We start from the raw sequence: 27,148 nt of genomic DNA on the forward strand, positions 1-27,148 counted from the left end.
TACCGGGGCCAAAAACCTTGTGTGGAGTCAAGGCCGGAACCGAGGATTCCTCTCAGGGGCTGACATGGATCTTTGGGTACTTCTGGAGTCTCCCCAGGGGAGTCAGGCCTCGTCTCCAGTGGGGTCATGCACGTGCGCTTTCCTTCCAGGCTGTAGCAGCAATGTCACCCTTCCCGTCGCGTGGATCAAAGGATCTGTGGTTTTCCCTCGAGGCTTTCCCTCGAGGCTTTCCCACAGGGCTGTCCCACGTGCCACCGTGGTGTGAGTCGATCCTCGGCGTGGAAGATGAGCCAGTGCAGGGCAAAGAGGTTCCTCTGGAATGGACTGAGACATCTGGGGGACTCTTGGAATGGTGGTAAGACCCTGGAGTTCCTCTCGCCTTTCCTGTTGAGAGTGCCTCCTCTTGAGATGCGACGGGAACGCCGGGAATTCTTTCCCGTTGAAAGCAGGGAAAGGATCCCACATCTCGAGCTCCGAGGGGGAAACGGGGCTCCTCTGGATGTGGGCGGGACCATCGTGCTTCCTCTCGAGTGGAGACGGGTATGGCGGTGAACTTCTTGAGTTGCAGCAAGGGTGTGAAAGACCCTTTCGAAGTTCCAGAGGTTAGGTGTCATTAGTCTCCAGACGCCTCATCGGAAATTCGCCTCATCTCGCCTGGAAGGGAGAACTTCCTGGATTTTCTCGAGTTGCGGCAGGTGTTCTCGAGTTATGACGGGGACCTCAGGGACACGCCCTGGTGGCCTCAGGAGAGGCCAGTCCCCATGCGAGGTGCTAGGGGGCCTCTCGGGATTCCTCTCCCGTCGATACCGGGGCCAAAAACCTTGTGTGGAGTCAGGGCCGGAACCGAGGATTCCTCTCAGGGGTGATATGGATCTTTGGGTACTTCTGGAGTCTCCCCAGGGGAGTCAGGCCTCGTCTCGAGTGGGGGCATGCACGTGCGCTTTCCTTCCAGGCTGTAGCAGCAATGTCACGCTTCCCGTCGCGTGCATCAAAGGATCTGTGGTTTTCCCTCGAGGCTTTCCCTCGAGGCTTTCCCGCACGGCTGTCCCACGTTCCACCGTGTTGTGAGTCGATCCTCGGCGTGAAAGATGAGCCAGTGCAGGGCAAAGAGGTTCCTCTGGAATGGACTGAGACATCTGGGGGACTCTTGGAATGGTGGTACGACCATGGAGTTCCTCTCGCCTTTCCTGTTGAGAGTGCCTCCTCTTGAGATGCGACGGGAACGCCGGGAATTCTTTCCCGTTGAAAGCAGGGAAAGGATCCCTCATCTCGAGCTACGAGGGGGAAACGGGGCTCCTCTGGATGTGGGTGGGACCATCGTGCTTCCTCTCGAGTGGAGACGGGTATGGCGGAGAACTTCTTGAGTTGCAGCAAGGGTGTGAAAGACCCTTTCGAAGTTCCAGAGGTTACGTGTCAGTCTCCAGATGCCTCATCGGAAATAGACCTCATCTCGCCTGGAAGGGAGAACTTCCTGGATTTTCTCGAGGTGCGGCAGGTGTTCTCGAGTTACGACGGGTACCACAGGGACCCGCCCTGATGGCCTCAGGAGAGGCCAGTCCCCATGCGAGTTGCTAGGGGGCCTCTCGGGATTCCTCTCCCATCGATACTAGGGCCAAAAACCTTGTGTGGAGTCAGGGCCGGAACCGAGGATTCCTCACAGGGGTGACATGGATCTTTGGGTACTTCTGGAGTCTCCCCAGGGGAGTCAGGCCTCGTCTCGAGTGGGGGCATGAACGTGTGCTTTCCTTCCAGGCTGTAGCAGCAATGTCACGCTTCCCGTCGCGTGGATCAAAGGATCTGTGGTTTTCCCTCGAGGCTTTCCCTCGAGGCTTTCCCACAGGGCTGTCCCACGTGCCACCGTGGTGTGAGTCGATCCTCGGCATGAAAGATGAGCCAGTGCAGTGCAAAGAGGTTCCTCTGGAATGGACTCAGACATCTGGGGGACTCTTGGAATGGTGGTACGACCATGGAGTTCCTCTCGCCTTTCCTGTTGAGAGTGCCTCCTCTTGAGATGCGACGGGAATGCCGGGAATTCTTTCCCGTTGAAAGCAGGGAAAGGATCCCTCATCTCTAGCTACGAGGGGGAAACGGGGCTCCTCTGGATGTGGGCGGGACCATCGTGCTTCCTCTCGAGTGGAGACGGGCAAGGAGGTGAACTTCTTGAGTAGCAGCAAGGGTGTGAAAGACCCTTTCGAAGTTCCAGAGGTTGGGTGTCATTAGTCTCCAGACGCCTCATCGGAAATAGGCCTCATCTCGCCTGGAAGGGAGAACTTCCTGGATTTTCTCGAGTTGCGGCAGGTGTTCTCGAGTTACGACGGGGACCTCAGGGACTCGCCCTGGTGGCCTCAGGAGAGGCCAGTCCCCATGCGAGGTGCTAGGGGGCCTCTCGGGATTCCTCTCCCGTCGATACCGGGGCCAAAAACCTTGTGTGCAGTCAGGGCCGGAAACGAGGATTCCTCTCAGGGGCTGACATGGATCTTTGGGTACTTCTGGAGTCTCCCCAGGGGATTCAGGCCTCGTCTCGAGTGGGGGCATGCACGTGCGCTTTCCTTCCAGGCTGTAGCAGCAATGTCACGCTTCCCGTCGCGTGGATCAAAGGATCTGTGGTTTTCCCTCGAGGCTTTCCCTCGAGGCTTTCCCACATGGCTGTGCCACGTGCCACCGTGGTGTGAGTCGATCCTCGGCGTGAAAGATGAGCCAGTGCAGGGCAAAGAGGTTCCTCTGGAATGGACTGAGACATCTGGGGGACTCTTGGAATGGTGGTACGACCATGGAGTTCCTCTCGCCTTTCCTGTTGAGAGTGCCTCCTCTTGAGATGCGACGGGAATGACGGGAATACTTTCCCGTTGAAAGCAGGGAAAGGATACCTCATCTCGAGCTACGAGGGGGAAACGGGGCTCCTCTGGATGTGGGCGGGACCATCGTGCTTCCTCTCGAGTGGAGACGGGTATGGCGGTGAACTTCTTGAGTTGCAGCAAGTGTGTGAAAGACCCTTTCGAAGTTCCAGAGGTTAGGTGTCATTAGTCTCCAGACGCCTCATCGGAAATAGGCCTCATCTCGCCTGCAAGGGAGAACTTCCTTGATTTTCTCGAGTTGCGGTAGGTGTTCTCGAGTTACGACGGGGACCTCAGGGACCCGCCCTGGTTGCCTCAAGAGGCCAGTCCCCATGCGATTTGATACGGGGCCTCTCGGGATTCCTCTCCCGTCGATACCGGGGCCAAAAACCTTGTGTGGAGTCAGGGCCGTAACCGAGGATTCCTCTCAGGGGCTGACATGGATCTTTGGGTACTTTTGGAATCTCCCCAGGGGAGTCAGGCCTCGTCTCCAGTGGGGGCATGCACGTGCGCTTTCCTTCCAGGCTGTAGCAGTAATGTCACGCTTCCCGTGGCGTGGATCAAAGGATCTGTGGTTTTCCCTCGAGGCTTTCCCACAGGGCTGTCCCACGTGCCACCGTGGTGTGAGTCGATCCTCGGCGTGAAAGATGAGCCAGTGCAGGGCAAAGAGGTTCCTCTGGAATGGACTGAGACATCTGGGGGACTCTTGGAATGGTGGTACGACCATGGAGTTCCTCTCGCCTTTCCTGTTGAGAGTGCCTCCTCTTGAGATGCGACGGGAACGCCGGGAATTCTTTCCCGTTGAAAGCAGGGAAAGGATCCCTCATCTCGAGCTACGAGGGGGAAACGGGGCTCCTCTGGATGTGGGCGGGACCATCGTGCTTCCTCTCGAGTGGACACGGGTATGGCGGTGAACTTCTTGAGTTGCAGCAAGGTTGTGAAAGACCCTTTCGAAGTTCCAGAGGTTAGGTGTCATTAGTCTCCAGACGCCTCATCGGAAATAGGCCTCATCTCGCCTGGAAGGGAGAACTTCCTGGATTTTCTCGAGTTGCGGCAGGTGTTCTCGAGTTACGACGGGGACCTCAGGGACCCGCTCTGGTGGCCTCAGGAGAGGCCAGTCCCCATGCGAGGTGCTAGGGGGCCTATCGGGATGCCTCTCCCGTCGATACCGGGGCCAAAAACCTTGTGTGGAGTCAGGGCCGGAACCGAGGATTCCTCTCAGGGGCTGACATGGATCTTTGGGTACTTCTGGAGTCTCCCCAGGGGAGTCAAGCCTCGTCTCGAGTGGGGGCATGCACGTGCGCTTTCCTTCCAGGCTGTAGCAGCAATGTCACGCTTCCCGTCGCGTGGATCAAAGGATCTGTGGTTTTCCCTCGAGGCTTTCCCACAGGGCTGTCCCACGTGCCACCGTGGTGTGAGTCGATCCTCGGCGTGAAAGATGAGCCAGTGCAGGGCAAAGAGGTTCCTCTGGAATGGACTGAGACATCTGGGGGACTCTTGGAATGGTGGTACGACCATGGAGTTCCTCTCGCCTTTCCTGTTGAGAGTGCCTCCTCTTGAGATGCGATGGGAACGCCGGGAATTCTTTCCCGTTGAAAGCAGGGAAAGGATCCCTCATCTCGAGCTACGAGGGGGAAACGGGGCTCCTCTGGATGTGGGCGGGACCATCTTGCTTCCTCTCGAGTGGAGACGCATATGGCGGTGAACTTCTTGAGTTGCAGCAAGGGTGTGAAAGACCCTTTCGAAGTCCCAGAGGTTAGGTTTCATTAGTCTCCAGACGCCTCATCGGAAATAGGCCTCATCTCGCCTGGAAGGGAGAACTTCCAGGATTTTCTCGAGTTGCGGCAGGTGTTCTCGAGTTACAACGGGGACCTCAGGGACCCGCCCTGGTGGCCTCAGGAGAGGCCAGTCCCCATGCGAGTTGCTAGGGGGCCTCTCGGGATTCCTCTCCCGTCGATACCGGGGTCAAAAACCTTGTGTGGAGTCAGGGCCGGAACCGAGGATTCCTCTCAGGTGCTGACATGGATCTTTGGGTACTTCTGGAGTCTCCCCAGGGGAGTCAGGCCTCGTCTCGAGTGGGGGTATGCACGTGCGCTTTCCTTACAGGCTGTAGCAGCAATGTCACGCTTCCCGTGGTGTGGATCAAAGGATCTGTGGTTTTCCCTCGAGGCTTTCCCACAGGGCTGTCCCACGTTCCACCGTGGTGTGAGTCGATCCTCGGCGTGAAAGATGAGCCAGTGCAGGGCAAAGAGGTTCCTCTGGAATGGACTGAGACATCTGGGGGACTCTTGGAATGGTGGTACGACCATGGAGTTCCTCTCGCCTTTTCTGTTGAGAGTGCCTCCTCTTGAGATGCGACGGGAACGCCGGGAATTCTTTCCCGTTGAAAGCAGGGAAAGGATCCCTCATCTTGAGCTACGAGGGGGAAACGGGGCTCCTCTGGATGTGGGCGGGACCATCGTGCTTCCTCTCGAGTGGAGACGGGTATGGCGGTGAACTTCTTGAGTTGCAGCAAGGGTGTGAAAGACCCTTTCGAAGTTCGAGAGGTTAGGTGTCATTAGTCTCCAGACGCCTCATCGGAAATAGGCCTCATCTCGCCTGGAAGGGAGAACTTCCTGGATTTTCTCGAGTTGCGGCAGGTGTTCTCGAGTTACGACGGGGACCTCAGGGACCCGCCCTGGTGGCCTCAGGAGAGGCCAGTCCCCATGCGAGGTGCTAGGGGGCCTCTCGGGATTCCTCTCCCGTCGATACCGGGGCCAAAAACCTTTTGTGCAGTCAGGGCCGGAACCGAGGATTCCTCTCAGGGGCTTATATGGATCTTTGGGTACTTCTGGAGTCTCCCCACGGGAGTCAGGCCTCGTCTCGAGTGGGGGCATGCATGTGCGCTTTCCTTCCAGGCTGTAGCAGCAATGTCACGCTTCCCGTCGCGTGGATCAAAGGATCTGTGGTTTTCCCTCGAGGCTTTCCCTCGAGGCTTTCCCACAGGGCTGTCCCACGTGCCTCCGTGGTGTGAGTCGATCCTCGGCGTGAAAGATGAGCCAGTGCAGGGCAAAGAGGTTCCTCTGGAATGGACTGAGACATCTGGGGGACTCTAGGAATGGTGGTAGGACCATGGAGTTCCTCTCGCCTTTCCTGTTGAGAGTGCCTCCTCTTGAGATGCGACGGGAACGCCGGGAATTCTTTCCCGTTGAAAGCAGGGAAAGGATCCCTCATCTCGAGCTACGAGGGGGAAACGGGGCTCCTCTGGATGTGGGCGGGACCATCGTGCTTCCTCTCGAGTGGAGACGGGTATGGCGGTGAACTTCTTGAGTTGCAGCAAGGGTGTGAAAGACCCTTTCGAATTTCCAGAGGTTAGGTGTCATTAGTCTCCAGACGACTCATCGGAAATAGGCCTCATCTCGCCTGGAAGGGAGAACTTCCTGGATTTTCTCGAGTTGCGGCAGGTGTTCTCGAGTTACAACGGGGACCTCAGGGACCCGCCCTGGTGGCCTCAGGAGAGGCCAGTACCCATGCGAGGTGCTAGGGGGCCTCTCGGGATTCCTCTCCCGTCGATACCGGGGCCAAAAACCTTGTGTGGAGTCAGGGCCGGAACCGAGGATTCCTCTCAGGGGCTGACATGGATCTTTGGGTACTTCTGGAGTCTCCCCAGGGGAGTCAGGCCTCGTCTCGAGTGGTGGCATGCACGTGCGCTTTCCTTACAGGCTGTAGCAGCAATGTCACGCTTCCCGTGGCGTGGATCAAAGGATCTGTGGTTTTCCCTCGAGGCTTTCCCACAGGGCTGTCCCACGTGCCACCGTGGTGTGAGTCGATCCTCGGCGTGAAAGATGAGCCAGTGCAGGGCAAAGAGGTTCCTCTGGAATGGACTGAGACATCTGGGGGACTCTTGGAATGGTGGTACGACCATGGAGTTCCTCTCGCCTTTCCTGTTGAGAGTGCCTCCTCTTGAGATGCGACGGGAACGCCGGGAATTCTTTCCCGTTGAAAGCAGGGAAAGGATCCCTCATCTCTAGCTACGAGGGGGAAACGGGGCTCCTCTGGATGTGGGCGGGACCATCGTGCTTCCTCTCGAGTGGAGACGGGCAAGGAGGTGAACTTCTTGAGTAGCAGCAAGGGTGTGAAAGACCCTTTCGAAGTTCCAGAGGTTGGGTGTCATTAGTCTCCAGACGCCTCATCGGAAATAGGCCTCATCTCGCCTGGAAGGGAGAACTTCCTGGATTTTCTCGAGTTGCGGCAGGTGTTCTCGAGTTACGACGGGGACCTCAGGGACTCGCCCTGGTGGCCTCAGGAGAGGCCAGTCCCCATGCGAGGTGCTAGGGGGCCTCTCGGGATTCCTCTCCCGTCGATACCGGGGCCAAAAACCTTGTGTGCAGTCAGGGCCGGAAACGAGGATTCCTCTCAGGGGCTGACATGGATCTTTGGGTACTTCTGGAGTCTCCCCAGGGGATTCAGGCCTCGTCTCGAGTGGGGGCATGCACGTGCGCTTTCCTTCCAGGCTGTAGCAGCAATGTCACGCTTCCCGTCGCGTGGATCAAAGGATCTGTGGTTTTCCCTCGAGGCTTTCCCTCGAGGCTTTCCCACATGGCTGTGCCACGTGCCACCGTGGTGTGAGTCGATCCTCGGCGTGAAAGATGAGCCAGTGCAGGGCAAAGAGGTTCCTCTGGAATGGACTGAGACATCTGGGGGACTCTTGGAATGGTGGTACGACCATGGAGTTCCTCTCGCCTTTCCTGTTGAGAGTGCCTCCTCTTGAGATGCGACGGGAATGACGGGAATACTTTCCCGTTGAAAGCAGGGAAAGGATCCCTCATCTCGAGCTACGAGGGGGAAACGGGGCTCCTCTGGATGTGGGCGGGACCATCGTGCTTCCTCTCGAGTGGAGACGGGTATGGCGGTGAACTTCTTGAGTTGCAGCAAGTGTGTGAAAGACCCTTTCGAAGTTCCAGAGGTTAGGTGTCATTAGTCTCCAGACGCCTCATCGGAAATAGGCCTCATCTCGCCTGCAAGGGAGAACTTACTTGATTTTCTCGAGTTGCGGTAGGTGTTCTCGAGTTACGACGGGGACCTCAGGGACCCGCCCTGGTTGCCTCAAGAGGCCAGTCCCCATGCGATTTGATACGGGGCCTCTCGGGATTCCTCTCCCGTCGATACCGGGGCCAAAAACCTTGTGTGGAGTCTGGGCCGTAACCGAGGATTCCTCTCAGGGGCTGACATGGATCTTTGGGTACTTTTGGAATCTCCCCAGGGGAGTCAGGCCTCGTCTCGAGTGGGGGCATGCACGTGCGCTTTCCTTCCAGGCTGTAGCAGTAATGTCACGCTTCCCGTGGCGTGGATCAAAGGATCTGTGGTTTTCCCTCGAGGCTTTCCACAGGGCTGTCCCACGTGCCACCGTGGTGTGAGTCGATCCTCGGCGTGAAAGATGAGCCAGTGCAGGGCAAAGAGGTTCCTCTGGAATGGACTGAGACATCTGGGGGACTCTTGGAATGGTGGTACGACCATGGAGTTCCTCTCGCCTTTCCTGTTGAGAGTGCCTCCTCTTGAGATGCGACGGGAACGCCGGGAATTCTTTCCCGTTGAAAGCAGGGAAAGGATCCCTCATCTCGAGCTACGAGGGGGAAACGGGGCTCCTCTGGATGTGGGCGGGACCATCGTGCTTCCTCTCGAGTGGACACGGGTATGGCGGTGAACTTCTTGAGTTGCAGCAAGGTTGTGAAAGACCCTTTCGAAGTTCCAGAGGTTAGGTGTCATTAGTCTCCAGACGCCTCATCAGAAATAGGCCTCATCTCGCCTGGAAGGGAGAACTTCCTGGATTTTCTCGAGTTGCGGCAGGTGTTCTCGAGTTACGACGGGGACCTCAGGGACCCGCTCTGGTGGCCTCAGGAGAGGCCAGTCCCCATGCGAGGTGCTAGGGGGCCTATCGGGATGCCTCTCCCGTCGATACCGGGGCCAAAAACCTTGTGTGCAGTCAGGGCCGGAACCGAGGATTCCTCTCAGGGGCTGACATGGATCTTTGGGTACTTCTGGAGTCTCCCCAGGGGAGTCAAGCCTCGTCTCGAGTGGGGGCATGCACGTGCGCTTTCCTTCCAGGCTGTAGCAGCAATGTCACGCTTCCCGTCGCGTGGATCAAAGGATCTGTGGTTTTCCCTCGAGGCTTTCCCACAGGGCTGTCCCACGTGCCACCGTGGTGTGAGTCGATCCTCGGCGTGAAAGATGAGCCAGTGCAGGGCAAAGAGGTTCCTCTGGAATGGACTGAGACATCTGGGGGACTCTTGGAATGGTGGTACGACCATGGAGTTCCTCTCGCCTTTCCTGTTGAGAGTGCCTCCTCTTGAGATGCGACGGGAACGCCGGGAATTCTTTCCCGTTGAAAGCAGGGAAAGGATCCCTCATCTCGAGCTACGAGGGGGAAACGGGGCTCCTCTGGATGTGGGCGGGACCATCGTGCTTCCTCTCGAGTGGAGACGCATATGCCGGTGAACTTCTTGAGTTGCAGCAAGGGTGTGAAAGACCCTTTCGAAGTCCCAGAGGTTAGGTTTCATTAGTCTCCAGACGCCTCATCGGAAATAGGCCTCATCTCGCCTGGAAGGGAGAACTTCCAGGATTTTCTCGAGTTGCGGCAGGTGTTCTCGAGTTACAACGGGGACCTCAGGGACCCGCCCTGGTGGCCTCAGGAGAGGCCAGTCCCCATGCGAGTTGCTAGGGGGCCTCTCGGGATTCCTCTCCCGTCGATACCGGGGTCAAAAACCTTGTGTGGAGTCAGGGCCGGAACCGAGGATTCCTCTCAGGGGCTGACATGGATCTTTGGGTACTTCTGGAGTCTCCCCAGGGGAGTCAGGCCTCGTCTCGAGTGGGGGCATGCACGTGCGCTTTCCTTACAGGCTGTAGCAGCAATGTCACGCTTCCCGTGGTGTGGATCAAAGGATCTGTGGTTTTCCCTCGAGGCTTTCCCACAGGGCTGTCCCACGTTCCACCGTGGTGTGAGTCGATCCTCGGCGTGAAACATGAGCCAGTGCAGGGCAAAGAGGTTCCTCTGGAATGGACTGAGACATCTGGGGGACTCTTGGAATGGTGGTACGACCATGGAGTTCCTCTCGCCTTTTCTGTTGAGAGTGCCTCCTCTTGAGATGCGACGGGAACGCCGGGAATTCTTTCCCGTTGAAAGCAGGGAAAGGATACCTCATCTTGAGCTACGAGGGGGAAACGGGGCTCCTCTGGATGTGGGCGGGACCATCGTGCTTCCTCTCGAGTGGAGACGGGTATGGCGGTGAACTTCTTGAGTTGCAGCAAGGGTGTGAAAGACCCTTTCGAAGTTCGAGAAGATAGGTGTCATTAGTCTCCAGACGCCTCATCGGAAATAGGCCTCATCTCGCCTGGAAGGGAGAACTTCCTGGATTTTCTCGAGTTGCGGCAGGTGTTCTCGAGTTACGACGGGGACCTCAGGGACCCGCCCTGGTGGCCTCAGGAGAGGCCAGTCCCCATGCGAGGTGCTAGGGGGCCTCTCGGGATTCCTCTCCCGTCGATACCGGGGCCAAAAACCTTTTGTGCAGTCAGGGCCGGAACCGAGGATTCCTCTCAGGGGCTTATATGGATCTTTGGGTACTTCTGGAGTCTCCCCACGGGAGTCAGGCCTCGTCTCGAGTGGGGGCATGCACGTGCGCTTTCCTTACAGGCTGTAGCAGCAATGTCACGCTTCCCGTCGCGTGGATCAAAGGATCTGTGGTTTTCCCTCGAGGCTTTCCCTCGAGGCTTTCCCACAGGGCTGTCCCACGTGCCTCCGTGGTGTGAGTCGATCCTCGGCGTGAAAGATGAGCCAGTGCAGGGCAAAGAGGTTCCTCTGGAATGGACTGAGACATCTGGGGGACTCTAGGAATGGTGGTAGGACCATGGAGTTCCTCTCGCCTTTCCTGTTGAGAGTGCCTCCTCTTGAGATGCGACGGGAACGCCGGGAATTCTTTCCCGTTGAAAGCAGGGAAAGGATCCCTCATCTCGAGCTACGAGGGGGAAACGGGGCTCCTCTGGATGTGGGCGGGACCATCGTGCTTCCTCTCGAGTGGAGACGGGTATGGCGGTGAACTTCTTGAGTTGCAGCAAGGGTGTGAAAGACCCTTTCGAATTTCCAGAGGTTAGGTGTCATTAGTCTCCAGACGACTCATCGGAAATAGGCCTCATCTCGCCTGGAAGGGAGAACTTCCTGGATTTTCTCGAGTTGCGGCAGGTGTTCTCGAGTTACGACGGGGACCTCAGGGACCCGCCCTGGTGGCCTCAGGAGAGGCCAGTACCCATGCGAGGTGCTAGGGGGCCTCTCGGGATTCCTCTCCCGTCGATACCGGGGCCAAAAACCTTGTGTGGAGTCAGGGCCGGAACCGAGGATTCCTCTCAGGGGCTGACATGGATCTTTGGGTACTTCTGGAGTCTCCCCAGGGGAGTCAGGCCTCGTCTCGAGTGGGGGCATGCACGTGCGCTTTCCTTACAGGCTGTAGCAGCAATGTCATGCTTCCCGTGGCGTGGATCAAAGGATCTGTGGTTTTCCCTCGAGGCTTTCCCACAGGGCTGTCCCACGTGCCACCGTGGTGTGAGTCGATCCTCGGCGTGAAAGAGGAGCCAGTGCAGGGCAAAGAGGTTCCTCTGGAATGGACTAAGACATCTGGGGGACTCTTGGAATGGTGGTACGACCATGGAGTTCCTCTCGCCTTTCCTGTTGAGAGTGCCTCCTCTTGAGATGCGACGGGAACGCCGGGAATTCTTTCCCGTTGAAAGCAGGGAAAGGATCCCTCATCTTGAGCTACGAGGGGGAAACGGGGCTCCTCTGGATGTGGGCGGGACCATCGTGCTTCCTCTCGAGTGGAGACGGGTATGGCGGTGAACTTCTTGAGTTGCAGCAAGGGTGTGAAAGACCCCTTCGAAGTTCGAGAGGTTAGGTGTCATTAGTCTCCAGACGCCTCATCGGAAATAGGCCTCATCTCGCCTGGAAGGGAGAACTTCCTGGATTTTCTCGAGTTGCGGCAGGTGTTCTCGAGTTACGACGGGGACCTCAGGGACCCGCCCTGGTGGCCTCAGGAGAGGCCAGTCCCCATGCGAGGTGCTAGGGGGCCTCTCGGGATTCCTCTCCCGTCGATACCGGGGCCAAAAACCTTGTGTGCAGTCAGGGCCGGAACCGAGGATTCCTCTCAGGGGCTGACATGGATCTTTGGGTACTTCTGGAGTCTCCCCACGGGAGTCAGGCCTCGTCTCGTGTGGGGGCATGCACGTGCGCTTTCCTTCCAGGCTGTAGCAGCAATGTCACGCTTCCCGTCGCGTGGATCAAAGGATCTGTGGTATTCCCTCGAGGCTTTCCCTCGAGGCTTTCCCACAGGGCTGTCCCACGTGCCTCCGTGGTGTGAGTCGATCCTCGGCGTGAAAGATGAGCCAGTGCATGGCAAGGAGGTTCCTCTGGAATGGACTGAGACATCTGGGGGACTCTAGGAATGGTGGTACGACCATGGAGTTCCTCTCGCCTTTGCTGTTGAGAGTGCCTCCTCTTGAGATGCGACGGGAACGCCGGGAATTCTTTCCCGTTGAAAGCAGGGAAAGGATCCCTCATCTCGAGCTACGAGGGGGAAACGGGGCTCCTCTGGATGTGGGCGGGACCATCGTGCTTCCTCTCGAGTGGAGACGGGTATGGCGGTGAACTTCTTGAGTTGCAGCAAGGGTGTGAAAGACCCTTTCGAAGTTCCAGAGGTTAGGTGTCATTAGTCTCCAGACGACTCATCGAAAATAGGCCTCATCTCGCCTGCAAGGGAGAACTTCCTGGATTTTCTCGAGTTGCGGCAGGTGTTCTCGAGTTACGACAGGGACCTCAGGGACCCGCCCTGGTGGCCTCAGGAGAGGCCAGTCCCCATGCGAGGTGCTAGGGGGCCTATCGGGATGCCTCTCCCGTCGATACCGGGGCCAAAAACCTTGTGTGCAGTCAGGGCCGGAACCGAGGATTCCTCTCAGGGGCTGACATGGATCTTTGGGTACTTCTGGAGTCTCCCCAGGGGAGTCAAGCCTCGTCTCGAGTGGGGGCATGCACGTGCGCTTTCCTTCCAGGCTGTAGCAGCAATGTCACGCTTCCCGTCGCGTGGATCAAAGGATCTGTGGTTTTCCCTCGAGGCTTTCCCACAGGGCTGTCCCACGTGCCACCGTGGTGTGAGTCGATCCTCGGCGTGAAAGATGAGCCAGTGCAGGGCAAAGAGGTTCCTCTGGAATGGACTGAGACATCTGGGGGACTCTTGGAATGGTGGTACGACCATGGAGTTCCTCTCGCCTTTCCTGTTGAGAGTGCCTCCTCTTGAGATGCGACGGGAACGCCGGGAATTCTTTCCCGTTGAAAGCAGGGAAAGGATCCCTCATCTCGAGCTACGAGGGGGAAACGGGGCTCCTCTGGATGTGGGCGGGACCATCGTGCTTCCTCTCGAGTGGAGACGCATATGGCGGTGAACTTCTTGAGTTGCAGCAAGGGTGTGAAAGACCCTTTCGAAGTCCCAGAGGTTAGGTTTCATTAGTCTCCAGACGCCTCATCGGAAATAGGCCTCATCTCGCCTGGAAGGGAGAACTTCCAGGATTTTCTCGAGTTGCGGCAGGTGTTCTCGAGTTACAACGGGGACCTCAGGGACCCGCCCTGGTGGCCTCAGGAGAGGCCAGTCCCCATGCGAGTTTCTAGGGGGCCTCTCGGGATTCCTCTCCCGTCGATACCGGGGTCAAAAACCTTGTGTGGAGTCAGAGCCGGAACCGAGGATTCCTCTCAGGGGCTGACATGGATCTTTGGGTACTTCTGGAGTCTCCCCAGGGGAGTCAGGCCTCGTCTCGAGTGGGGGCATGCACGTGCGCTTTCCTTACAGGCTGTAGCAGCAATGTCACGCTTCCCGTGGTGTGGATCAAAGGATCTGTGGTTTTCCCTCGATGCTTTCCCACAGGGCTGTCCCACGTTCCACCGTGGTGTGAGTCGATCCTCGGCGTGAAAGATGAGCCAGTGCAGGGCAAAGAGGTTCCTCTGGAATGGACTGAGACATCTGGGGGACTCTTGGAATGGTGGTACGACCATGGAGTTCCTCTCGCCTTTTCTGTTGAGAGTGCCTCCTCTTGAGATGCGACGGGAACGCCGGGAATTCTTTCCCGTTGAAAGCAGGGAAAGGATACCTCATCTTGAGCTACGAGGGGGAAACGGGGCTCCTCTGGATGTGGGCGGGACCATCGTGCTTCCTCTCGAGTGGAGACGGGTATGGCGGTGAACTTCTTGAGTTGCAGCAAGGGTGTGAAAGACCCTTTCGAAGTTCGAGAGGTTAGGTGTCATTAGTCTCCAGACGCCTCATCGGAAATAGGCCTCATCTCGCCTGGAAGGGAGAACTTCCTGGATTTTCTCGAGTTGCGGCAGGTGTTCTCGAGTTACGACGGGGACCTCAGGGACCCGCCCTGGTGGCCTCAGGAGAGGCCAGTCCCCATGCGAGGTGCTAGGGGGCCTCTCGGGATTCCTCTCCCGTCGATACCGGGGCCAAAAACCTTTTGTGCAGTCAGGTCCGGAACCGAGGATTCCTCTCAGGGGCTTATATGGATCTTTGGGTACTTCTGGAGTCTCCCCACGGGAGTCAGGCCTCGTCTCGAGTGGGGGCATGCACGTGCGCTTTCCTTCCAGGCTGTAGCAGCAATGTCACGCTTCCCGTCGCGTGGATCAAAGGATCTGTGGTTTTCCCTCGAGGCTTTCCCTCGAGGCTTTCCCACAGGGCTGTCCCACGTGCCTCCGTGGTGTGAGTCGATCCTCGGCGTGAAAGATGAGCCAGTGCAGGGCAAAGAGGTTCCTCTGGAATGGACTGAGACATCTGGGGGACTCTAGGAATGGTGGTAGGACCATGGAGTTCCTCTCGCCTTTCCTGTTGAGAGTGCCTCCTCTTGAGATGCGACGGGAACGCCGGGAATTCTTTCCCGTTGAAAGCAGGGAAAGGATCCCTCATCTCGAGCTACGAGGGGGAAACGGGGCTCCTCTGGATGTGGGCGGGACCATCGTGCTTCCTCTCGAGTGGAGACGGGTATGGCGGTGAACTTCTTGAGTTGCAGCAAGGGTGTGAAAGACCCTTTCGAATTTCCAGAGGTTAGGTGTCATTAGTCTCCAGACGACTCATCGGAAATAGGCCTCATCTCGCCTGGAAGGGAGAACTTCCTGGATTTTCTCGAGTTGCGGCAGGTGTTCTCGAGTTACGACGGGGACCTCAGGGACCCGCCCTGGTGGCCTCAGGAGAGGCCAGTACCCATGCGAGGTGCTAGGGGGCCTCTCGGGATTCCTCTCCCGTCGATACCGGGGCCAAAAACCTTGTGTGGAGTCAGGGCCGGAACCGAGGATTCCTCTCAGGGGCTGACATGGATCTTTGGGTACTTCTGGAGTCTCCCCAGGGGAGTCAGGCCTCGTCTCGAGTGGGGGCATGCACGTGCGCTTTCCTTACAGGCTGTAGCAGCAATGTCACGCTTCCCGTGGCGTGGATCAAAGGATCTGTGGTTTTCCCTCGAGGCTTTCCCACAGGGCTGTCCCACGTGCCATCGTGGTGTGAGTCGATCCTCGGCGTGAAAGATGAGCCAGTGCAGGGCAAAGAGGTTCCTCTGGAATGGACTGAGACATCTGGGGGACTCTTGGAATGGTGGTACGACCATGGAGTTCCTCTCGCCTTTCCTGTTGAGAGTGCCTCCTCTTGAGATGCGACGGGAACGCCGGGAATTCTTTCCCGTTGAAAGCAGGGAAAGGATCCCTCATCTCTAGCTACGAGGGGGAAACGGGGCTCCTCTGGATGTGGGCGGGACCATCGTGCTTCCTCTCGAGTGGAGACGGGCAAGGAGGTGAACTTCTTGAGTAGCAGCAAGGGTGTGAAAGACCCTTTCGAAGTTCCAGAGGTTGGGTGTCATTAGTCTCCAGACGCCTCATCGGAAATAGGCCTCATCTCGCCTGGAAGGGAGAACTTCCTGGATTTTCTCGAGTTGCGGCAGGTGTTCTCGAGTTACGACGGGGACCTCAGGGACTCGCCCTGGTGGCCTCAGGAGAGGCCAGTCCCCATGCGAGGTGCTAGGGGGCCTCTCGGGATTCCTCTCCCGTCGATACCGGGGCCAAAAACCTTGTGTGCAGTCAGGGCCGGAAACGAGGATTCCTCTCAGGGGCTGACATGGATCTTTGGGTACTTCTGGAGTCTCCCCAGGGGATTCAGGCCTCGTCTCGAGTGGGGGCATGCACGTGCGCTTTCCTTCCAGGCTGTAGCAGCAATGTCACGCTTCCCGTCGCGTGGATCAAAGGATCTGTGGTTTTCCCTCGAGGCTTTCCCTCGAGGCTTTCCCACATGGCTGTGCCACGTGCCACCGTGGTGTGAGTCGATCCTCGGCGTGAAAGATGAGCCAGTGCAGGGCCAAGAGGTTCCTCTGGAATGGACTGAGACATCTGGGGGACTCTTGGAATGGTGGTACGACCATGGAGTTCCTCTCGCCTTTCCTGTTGAGAGTGCCTCCTCTTGAGATGCGACGGGAATGACGGGAATACTTTCCCGTTGAAAGCAGGGAAAGGATCCCTCATCTCGAGCTACGAGGGGGAAACGGGGCTCCTCTGGATGTGGGCGGGACCATCGTGCTTCCTCTCGAGTGGAGACGGGTATGGCGGTGAACTTCTTGAGTTGCAGCAAGTGTGTGAAAGACCCTTTCGAAGTTCCAGAGGTTAGGTGTCATTAGTCTCCAGACGCCTCATCGGAAATAGGCCTCATCTCGCCTGCAAGGGAGAACTTACTTGATTTTCTCGAGTTGCGGTAGGTGTTCTCGAGTTACGACGGGGACCTCAGGGACCCGCCCTGGTTGCCTCAAGAGGCCAGTCCCCATGCGATTTGATACGGGGCCTCTCGGGATTCCTCTCCCGTCGATACCGGGGCCAAAAACCTTGTGTGGAGTCTGGGCCGTAACCGAGGATTCCTCTCAGGGGCTGACATGGATCTTTGGGTACTTTTGGAATCTCCCCAGGGGAGTCAGGCCTCGTCTCGAGTGGGGGCATGCACGTGCGCTTTCCTTCCAGGCTGTAGCAGTAATGTCACGCTTCCCGTGGCGTGGATCAAAGGATCTGTGGTTTTCCCTCGAGGCTTTCCCACAGGGCTGTCCCACGTGCCACCGTGGTGTGAGTCGATCCTCGGCGTGAAAGATGAGCCACTGCAGGGCAAAGAGGTTCCTCTGGAATGGACTGAGACATCTGGGGGACTCTTGGAATGGTGGTACGACCATGGAGTTCCTCTCGCCTTTCCTGTTGAGAGTGCCTCCTCTTGAGATGCGACGGGAACGCCGGGAATTCTTTCCCGTTGAAAGCAGGGAAAGGATCCCTCATCTCGAGCTACGAGGGGGAAACGGGGCTCCTCTGGATGTGGGCGGGACCATCGTGCTATCTCTCGAGTGGACACGGGTATGGCGGTGAACTTCTTGAGTTGCAGCAAGGGTGTGAAAGACCCTTTCGAAGTCCCAGAGGTTAGGTTTCATTAGTCTCCAGACGCCTCATCGGAAATAGGCCTCATCTCGCCTGGAAGGGAGAACTTCCAGGATTTTCTCGAGTTGCGGCAGGTGTTCTCGAGTTACAACGGGGACCTCAGGGACCCGCCCTGGTGGCCTCAGGAGAGGCCAGTCCCCATGCGAGGTGCTAGGGGGCCTCTCGGGATTCCTCTCCCGTCGATACCGGGGCCAAAAACCTTGTGTGCAGTCAGGGCCGGAACCGAGGATTCCTCTCAGGGGCTGACATGGATCTTTGGGTACTTCTGGAGTCTCCCCACGGGAGTCAGGCCTCGTCTCGTGTGGGGGCATGCACGTGCGCTTTCCTTCCAGGCTGTAGCAGCAATGTCACGCTTCCCGTCGCGTGGATCAAAGGATCTGTGGTATTCCCTCGAGGCTTTCCCTCGAGGCTTTCCCACAGGGCTGTCCCACGTGCCTCCGTGGTGTGAGTCGATCCTCGGCGTGAAAGATGAGCCAGTGCATGGCAAGGAGGTTCCTCTGGAATGGACTGAGACATCTGGGGGACTCTAGGAATGGTGGTACGACCATGGAGTTCCTCTCGCCTTTGCTGTTGAGAGTGCCTCCTCTTGAGATGCGACGGGAACGCCGGGAATTCTTTCCCGTTGAAAGCAGGGAAAGGATCCCTCATCTCGAGCTACGAGGGGGAAACGGGGCTCCTCTGGATGTGGGCGGGACCATCGTGCTTCCTCTCGAGTGGAGACGGGTATGGCGGTGAACTTCTTGAGTTGCAGCAAGGGTGTGAAAGACCCTTTCGAAGTTCCAGAGGTTAGGTGTCATTAGTCTCCAGACGACTCATCGAAAATAGGCCTCATCTCGCCTGCAAGGGAGAACTTCCTGGATTTTCTCGAGTTGCGGCAGGTGTTCTCGAGTTACGACGGGGACCTCAGGGACCCGCCCTGGTGGCCTCAGGAGAGGCCAGTCCCCATGCGAGGTGCTAGGGGGCCTATCGGGATGCCTCTCCCGTCGATACCGGGGCCAAAAACCTTGTGTGCAGTCAGGGCCGGAACCGAGGATTCCTCTCAGGGGCTGACATGGATCTTTGGGTACTTCTGGAGTCTCCCCAGGGGAGTCAAGCCTCGTCTCGAGTGGGGGCATGCACGTGCGCTTTCCTTCCAGGCTGTAGCAGCAATGTCACGCTTCCCGTCGCGTGGATCAAAGGATCTGTGGTTTTCCCTCGAGGCTTTCCCACAGGGCTGTCCCACGTGCCACCGTGGTGTGAGTCGATCCTCGGCGTGAAAGATGAGCCAGTGCAGGGCAAAGAGGTTCCTCTGGAATGGACTGAGACATCTGGGGGACTCTTGGAATGGTGGTACGACCATGGAGTTCCTCTCGCCTTTCCTGTTGAGAGTGCCTCCTCTTGAGATGCGACGGGAACGCCGGGAATTCTTTCCCGTTGAAAGCAGGGAAAGGATCCCTCATCTCGAGCTACGAGGGGAAAACGGGGCTCCTCTGGATGTGGGCGGGACCATCGTGCTTCCTCTCGAGTGGAGACGCATATGGCGGTGAACTTCTTGAGTTGCAGCAAGGGTGTGAAAGACCCTTTCGAAGTCCCAGAGGTTAGGTTTCATTAGTCTCCAGACGCCTCATCGGAAATAGGCCTCATCTCGCCTGGAAGGGAGAACTTCCAGGATTTTCTCGAGTTGCGGCAGGTGTTCTCGAGTTACAACGGGGACCTCAGGGACCCGCCCTGGTGGCCTCAGGAGAGGCCAGTCCCCATGCGAGTTTCTAGGGGGCCTCTCGGGATTCCTCTCCCGTCGATACCGGGGTCAAAAACCTTGTGTGGAGTCAGGGCCGGAACCGAGGATTCCTCTCAGGGGCTGACATGGATCTTTGGGTACTTCTGGAGTCTCCCCAGGGGAGTCAGGCCTCGTCTCGAGTGGGGGCATGCACGTGCGCTTTCCTTCCAGGCTGTAGCAGCAATGTCACGCTTCCCGTCGCGTGCATCAAAGGATCTGTGGTTTTCCCTCGAGGCTTTCCCTCGAGGCTTTCCCACAGGGCTGTCCCACGTGCCTCCGTGGTGTGAGTCGATCCTCGGCGTGAAAGATGAGCCAGTGCAGGGCAAAGAGGTTCCTCTGGAATGGACTGAGACATCTGGGGGACTCTTGGAATGGTGGTGCGACCATGGAGTTCCTCTCGCCTTTCCTGTTGAGAGTGCCTCCTCTTGAGATGCGACTGGAACGCCGGGAATTCCTTCCCGTTGAAAGCAGGAAAGGATCCCTCATCTCGAGCTCCGAGAGGGAAACGGGGCTCCTCTGGATGTGGGCGGGACCATCGTGCTTCCTCTCGAGTGGAGACGGGTATGGCGGTGAACTTCTTGAGTTGCAGCAAGGGTGTGAAAGACCCTTTCGAAATTCCAAAGGTTAGGTGTCATTAGTCTCCAGACGCCTCATCGGAAATAGGCCTCATCTCGCCTGGAAGGGAGAACTTCCTGGATTTTCTCGAGTTGCGGCAGGTGTTCTCGAGTTAAGACGGGGACCTCAGGGACCCGCCCTGGTGGCCTCAGGAGAGGCCAGTCCCCATGCGAGGTGCTAGGGGGCCTCTCGGGATTCCTCTCCCTTCGATACCGGGGCCAAAAAGCTTGTGTGGAGTCAGGGCCGGAACCGAGGATTCCTCTCAGGGGCTGACATGGATCTTTGGGTACTTCTGGAGTCTCCCCAGCGGAGTTAGGCCTCGACTCGAGTGGGGGCATGCACGTGCGCTTTCCTTCCAGGCTGTAGCAGCAATGTCACGCTTCCCGTCGCGTGGATCAAAGGATCTGTGGTTTTCCCTCGAGGCTTTCCCTCGAGGCTTTCCCACAGGGCTGTCCCACGTGCCTCCGTGGTGTGAGTCGATCCTCGGCGTGAAAGATGAGCCAGTGCAGGGCAAAGAGGTTCCTCTGGAATGGACTGAGACATCTGGGGGACTCTAGGAATGGTGGTAGGACCATGGAGTTCCTCTCGCCTTTCCTGTTGAGAGTGCCTCCTCTTGAGATGCGACGGGAACGCCGGGAATTCTTTCCCGTTGAAAGCAGGGAAAGGATCCCTCATCTCGAGCTACGAGGGGGAAACGGGGCTCCTCTGGATGTGGGCGGGACCATCGTGCTTCCTCTCGAGTGGAGACGGGTATGGCGGTGAACTTCTTGAGTTGCAGCAAGGGTGTGAAAGACCCTTTCGAATTTCCAGAGGTTAGGTGTCATTAGTCTCCAGACGACTCATCGGAAATAGGCCTCATCTCGCCTGGAAGGGAGAACTTCCTGGATTTTCTCGAGTTGCGGCAGGTGTTCTCGAGTTACGACGGGGACCTCAGGGACCCGCCCTGGTGGCCTCAGGAGAGGCCAGTACCCATGCGAGGTGCTAGGGGGCCTCTCGGGATTCCTCTCCCGTCGATACCGGGGCCAAAAACCTTGTGTGGAGTCAGGGCCGGAACCGAGGATTCCTCTCAGGGGCTGACATGGATCTTTGGGTACTTCTGGAGTCTCCCCAGGGGAGTCAGGCCTCGTCTCGAGTGGTGGCATGCACGTGCGCTTTCCTTACAGGCTGTAGCAGCAATGTCACGCTTCCCGTGGCGTGGATCAAAGGATCTGTGGTTTTCCCTCGAGGCTTTCCCACAGGGCTGTCCCACGTGCCACCGTGGTGTGAGTCGATCCTCGGCGTGAAAGATGAGCCAGTGCAGGGCAAAGAGGTTCCTCTGGAATGGACTGAGACATCTGGGGGACTCTTGGAATGGTGGTACGACCATGGAGTTCCTCTCGCCTTTCCTGTTGAGAGTGCCTCCTCTTGAGATGCGACGGGAACGCCGGGAATTCTTTCCCGTTGAAAGCAGGGAAAGGATCCCTCATCTCTAGCTACGAGGGGGAAACGGGGCTCCTCTGGATGTGGGCGGGACCATCGTGCTTCCTCTCGAGTGGAGACGGGCAAGGAGGTGAACTTCTTGAGTAGCAGCAAGGGTGTGAAAGACCCTTTCGAAGTTCCAGAGGTTGGGTGTCATTAGTCTCCAGACGCCTCATCGGAAATAGGCCTCATCTCGCCTGGAAGGGAGAACTTCCTGGATTTTCTCGAGTTGCGGCAGGTGTTCTCGAGTTACGACGGGGACCTCAGGGACTCGCCCTAGTGGCCTCAGGAGAGGCCAGTCCCCATGCGAGGTGCTAGGGGGCCTCTCGGGATTCCTCTCCCGTCGATACCGGGGCCAAAAACCTTGTGTGCAGTCAGGGCCGGAAACGAGGATTCCTCTCAGGGGCTGACATGGATCTTTGGGTACTTCTGGAGTCTCCCCAGGGGATTCAGGCCTCGTCTCGAGTGGGGGCATGCACGTGCGCTTTCCTTCCAGGCTGTAGCAGCAATGTCACGCTTCCCGTCGCGTGGATCAAAGGATCTGTGGTTTTCCCTCGAGGCTTTCCCTCGAGGCTTTCCCACATGGCTGTGCCACGTGCCACCGTGGTGTGAGTCGATCCTCGGCGTGAAAGATGAGCCAGTGCAGGGCAAAGAGGTTCCTCTGGAATGGACTGAGACATCTGGGGGACTCTTGGAATGGTGGTACGACCATGGAGTTCCTCTCGCCTTTCCTGTTGAGAGTGCCTCCTCTTGAGATGCGACGGGAATGACGGGAATACTTTCCCGTTGAAAGCAGGGAAAGGATCCCTCATCTCGAGCTACGAGGGGGAAACGGGGCTCCTCTGGATGTGGGCGGGACCATCGTGCTTCCTCTCGAGTGGAGACGGGTATGGCGGTGAACTTCTTGAGTTGCAGCAAGTGTGTGAAAGACCCTTTCGAAGTTCCAGAGGTTAGGTGTCATTAGTCTCCAGACGCCTCATCGGAAATAGGCCTCATCTCGCCTGCAAGGGAGAACTTACTTGATTTTCTCGAGTTGCGGTAGGTGTTCTCGAGTTACGACGGGGACCTCAGGGACCCGCCCTGGTTGCCTCAAGAGGCCAGTCCCCATGCGATTTGATACGGGGCCTCTCGGGATTCCTCTCCCGTCGATACCGGGGCCAAAAACCTTGTGTGGAGTCTGGGCCGTAACCGAGGATTCCTCTCAGGGGCTGACATGGATCTTTGGGTACTTTTGGAATCTCCCCAGGGGAGTCAGGCCTCGTCTCGAGTGGGGGCATGCACGTGCGCTTTCCTTCCAGGCTGTAGCAGTAATGTCACGCTTCCCGTGGCGTGGATCAAAGGATCTGTGGTTTTCCCTCGAGGCTTTCCCACAGGGCTGTCCCACGTGCCACCGTGGTGTGAGTCGATCCTCGGCGTGAAAGATGAGCCAGTGCAGGGCAAAGAGGTTCCTCTGGAATGGACTGAGACATCTGGGGGACTCTTGGAATGGTGGTACGACCATGGAGTTCCTCTCGCCTTTCCTGTTGAGAGTGCCTCCTCTTGAGATGCGACGGGAACGCCGGGAAATCTTTCCCGTTGAAAGCAGGGAAAGGATCCCTCATCTCGAGCTACGAGGGGGAAACGGGGCTCCTCTGGATGTGGGCGGGACCATCGTGCTTCCTCTCGAGTGGACACGGGTATGGCGGTGAACTTCTTGAGTTGCAGCAAGGTTGTGAAAGACCCTTTCGAAGTTCCAGAGGTTAGGTGTCATTAGTCTCCAGACGCCTCATCGGAAATAGGCCTCATCTCGCCTGGAAGGGAGAACTTCCTGGATTTTCTCGAGTTGCGGCAGGTGTTCTCGAGTTACGACGGGGACCTCAGGGACCCGCTCTGGTGGCCTCAGGAGAGGCCAGTCCCCATGCGAGGTGCTAGGGGGCCTATCGGGATGCCTCTCCCGTCGATACCGGGGCCAAAAACCTTGTGTGCAGTCAGGGCCGGAACCGAGGATTCCTCTCAGGGGCTGACATGGATCTTTGGGTACTTCTGGAGTCTCCCCAGGGGAGTCAAGCCTCGTCTCGAGTGGGGGCATGCACGTGCGCTTTCCTTCCAGGCTGTAGCAGCAATGTCACGCTTCCCGTCGCGTGGATCAAAGGATCTGTGGTTTTCCCTCGAGGCTTTCCCACAGGGCTGTCCCACGTGCCACCGTGGTGTGAGTCGATCCTCGGCGTGAAAGATGAGCCAGTGCAGGGCAAAGAGGTTCCTCTGGAATGGACTGAGACATCTGGGGGACTCTTGGAATGGTGGTACGACCATGGAGTTCCTCTCGCCTTTCCTGTTGAGAGTGCCTCCTCTTGAGATGCGACGGGAACGCCGGGAATTCTTTCCCGTTGAAAGCAGGGAAAGGATCCCTCATCTCGAGCTACGAGGGGGAAACGGGGCTCCTCTGGATGTGGGCGGGACCATCGTGCTTCCTCTCGAGTGGAGACGCATATGGCGGTGAACTTCTTGAGTTGCAGCAAGGGTGTGAAAGACCCTTTCGAAGTCCCAGAGGTTAGGTTTCATTAGTCTCCAGACGCCTCATCGGAAATAGGCCTCATCTCGCCTGGAAGGGAGAACTTCCAGGATTTTCTCGAGTTGCGGCAGGTGTTCTCGAGTTACAACGGGGACCTCAGGGACCCGCCCTGGTGGCCTCAGGAGAGGCCAGTCCCCATGCGAGTTGCTAGGGGGCCTCTCGGGATTCCTCTCCCGTCGATACCGGGGTCAAAGACCTTGTGTGGAGTCAGGGCCGGAACCGAGGATTCCTCTCAGGGGCTGACATGGATCTTTGGGTACTTCTGGAGTCTCCCCAGGGGAGTCAGGCCTCGTCTCGAGTGGGGGCATGCACGTGCGCTTTCCTTACAGGCTGTAGCAGCAATGTCACGCTTCCCGTGGTGTGGATCAAAGGATCTGTGGTTTTCCCTCGAGGCTTTCCCACAGGGCTGTCCCACGTTCCACCGTGGTGTGAGTCGATCCTCGGCGTGAAAGATGAGCCAGTGCAGGGCAAAGAGGTTCCTCTGGAATGGACTGAGACATCTGGGGGACTCTTGGAATGGTGGTACGACCATGGAGTTCCTCTCGCCTTTTCTGTTGAGAGTGCCTCCTCTTGAGATGCGACGGGAACGCCGGGAATTCTTTCCCGTTGAAAGCAGGGAAAGGATACCTCATCTTGAGCTACGAGGGGGAAACGGGGCTCCTCTGGATGTGGGCGGGACCATCGTGCTTCCTCTCGAGTGGAGACGGGTATGGCGGTGAACTTCTTGAGTTGCAGCAAGGGTGTGAAAGACCCTTTCGAAGTTCGAGAGGATAGGTGTCATTAGTCTCCAGACGCCTCATCGGAAATAGGCCTCATCTCGCCTGGAAGGGAGAACTTCCTGGATTTTCTCGAGTTGCGGCAGGTGTTCTCGAGTTACGACGGGGACCTCAGGGACCCGCCCTGGTGGCCTCAGGAGAGGCCAGTCCCCATGCGAGGTGCTAGGGGGCCTCTCGGGATTCCTCTCCCGTCGATACCGGGGCCAAAAACCTTTTATGCAGTCAGGGCCGGAACCGAGGATTCCTCTCAGGGGCTTATATGGATCTTTGGGTACTTCTGGAGTCTCCCCACGGGAGTCAGGCCTCGTCTCGAGTGGGGGCATGCACGTGCGCTTTCCTTCCAGGCTGTAGCAGCAATGTCACGCTTCCCGTCGCGTGGATCAAAGGATCTGTGGTTTTCCCTCGAGGCTTTCCCTCGAGGCTTTCCCACAGGGCTGTCCCACGTGCCTCCGTGGTGTGAGTCGATCCTCGGCGTGAAAGATGAGCCAGTGCAGGGCAAAGAGGTTCCTCTGGAATGGACTGAGACATCTGGGGGACTCTAGGAATGGTGGTAGGACCATGGAGTTCCTCTCGCCTTTCCTGTTGAGAGTGCCTCCTCTTGAGATGCGACGGGAACGCCGGGAATTCTTTCCCGTTGAAAGCAGGGAAAGGATCCCTCATCTCGAGCTACGAGGGGGAAACGGGGCTCCTCTGGATGTGGGCGGGACCATCGTGCTTCCTCTCGAGTGGAGACGGGTATGGCGGTGAACTTCTTGAGTTGCAGCAAGGGTGTGAAAGACCCTTTCGAATTTCCAGAGGTTAGGTGTCATTAGTCTCCAGACGACTCATCGGAAATAGGCCTCATCTCGCCTGGAAGGGAGAACTTCCTGGATTTTCTCGAGTTGCGGCAGGTGTTCTCGAGTTACGACGGGGACCTCAGGGACCCGCCCTGGTGGCCTCAGGAGAGGCCAGTACCCATGCGAGGTGCTAGGGGGCCTCTCGGGATTCCTCTCCCGTCGATACCGGGGCCAAAAACCTTGTGTGGAGTCAGGGCCGGAACCGAGGATTCCTCTCAGGGGCTGACATGGATCTTTGGGTACTTCTGGAGTCTCCCCAGGGGAGTCAGGCCTCGTCTCGAGTGGGGGCATGCACGTGCGCTTTCCTTACAGGCTGTAGCAGCAATGTCATGCTTCCCGTGGCGTGGATCAAAGGATCTGTGGTTTTCCCTCGAGGCTTTCCCACAGGGCTGTCCCACGTGCCACCGTGGTGTGAGTCGATCCTCGGCGTGAAAGATGAGCCAGTGCAGGGCAAAGAGGTTCCTCTGGAATGGACTGAGACATCTGGGGGACTCTTGGAATGGTGGTACGACCATGGAGTTCCTCTCGCCTTTCCTGTTGAGAGTGCCTCCTCTTGAGATGCGACGGGAACGCCGGGAATTCTTTCCCGTTGAAAGCAGGGAAAGGATCCCTCATCTTGAGCTACGAGGGGGAAACGGGGCTCCTCTGGATGTGGGCGGGACCATCGTGCTTCCTCTCGAGTGGAGACGGGTATGGCGGTGAACTTCTTGAGTTGCAGCAAGGGTGTGAAAGACCCCTTCGAAGTTCGAGAGGTTAGGTGTCATTAGTCTCCAGACGCCTCATCGGAAATAGGCCTCATCTCGCCTGGAAGGGAGAACTTCCTGGATTTTCTCGAGTTGCGGCAGGTGTTCTCGAGTTACGACGGGGACCTCAGGGACCCGCCCTGGTGGCCTCAGGAGAGGCCAGTCCCCATGCGAGGTGCTAGGGGGCCTCTCGGGATTCCTCTCCCGTCGATACCGGGGCCAAAAACCTTGTGTGCAGTCAGGGCCGGAACCGAGGATTCCTCTCAGGGGCTGACATGGATCTTTGGGTACTTCTGGAGTCTCCCCACGGGAGTCAGGCCTCGTCTCGTGTGGGGGCATGCACGTGCGCTTTCCTTCCAGGCTGTAGCAGCAATGTCACGCTTCCCGTCGCGTGGATCAAAGGATCTGTGGTATTCCCTCGAGGCTTTCCCTCGAGGCTTTCCCACAGGGCTGTCCCACGTGCCTCCGTGGTGTGAGTCGATCCTCGGCGTGAAAGATGAGCCAGTGCAGGGCAAGGAGGTTCCTCTGGAATGGACTGAGACATCTGGGGGACTCTAGGAATGGTGGTACGACCATGGAGTTCCTCTCGCCTTTGCTGTTGAGAGTGCCTCCTCTTGAGATGCGACGGGAACGCCGGGAATTCTTTCCCGTTGAAAGCAGGGAAAGGATCCCTCATCTCGAGCTACGAGGGGGAAACGGGGCTCCTCTGGATGTGGGCGGGACCATCGTGCTTCCTCTCGAGTGGAGACGGGTATGGCGGTGAACTTCTTGAGTTGCAGCAAGGGTGTGAAAGACCCTTTCGAAGTTCCAGAGGTTAGGTGTCATTAGTCTCCAGACGACTCATCGAAAATAGGCCTCATCTCGCCTGCAAGGGAGAACTTCCTGGATTTTCTCGAGTTGCGGCAGGTGTTCTCGAGTTACGACGGGGACCTCAGGGACCCGCCCTGGTGGCCTCAGGAGAGGCCAGTCCCCATGCGAGGTGCTAGGGGGCCTATCGGGATGCCTCTCCCGTCGATACCGGGGCCAAAAACCTTGTGTGCAGTCAGGGCCGGAACCGAGGATTCCTCTCAGGGGCT

Source organism: Capricornis sumatraensis, unplaced genomic scaffold (genome assembly GCF_032405125.1).
Source record: "Capricornis sumatraensis isolate serow.1 unplaced genomic scaffold, serow.2 scaffold1, whole genome shotgun sequence".
Classification (NCBI taxonomy): domain Eukaryota; kingdom Metazoa; phylum Chordata; class Mammalia; order Artiodactyla; family Bovidae; genus Capricornis; species Capricornis sumatraensis.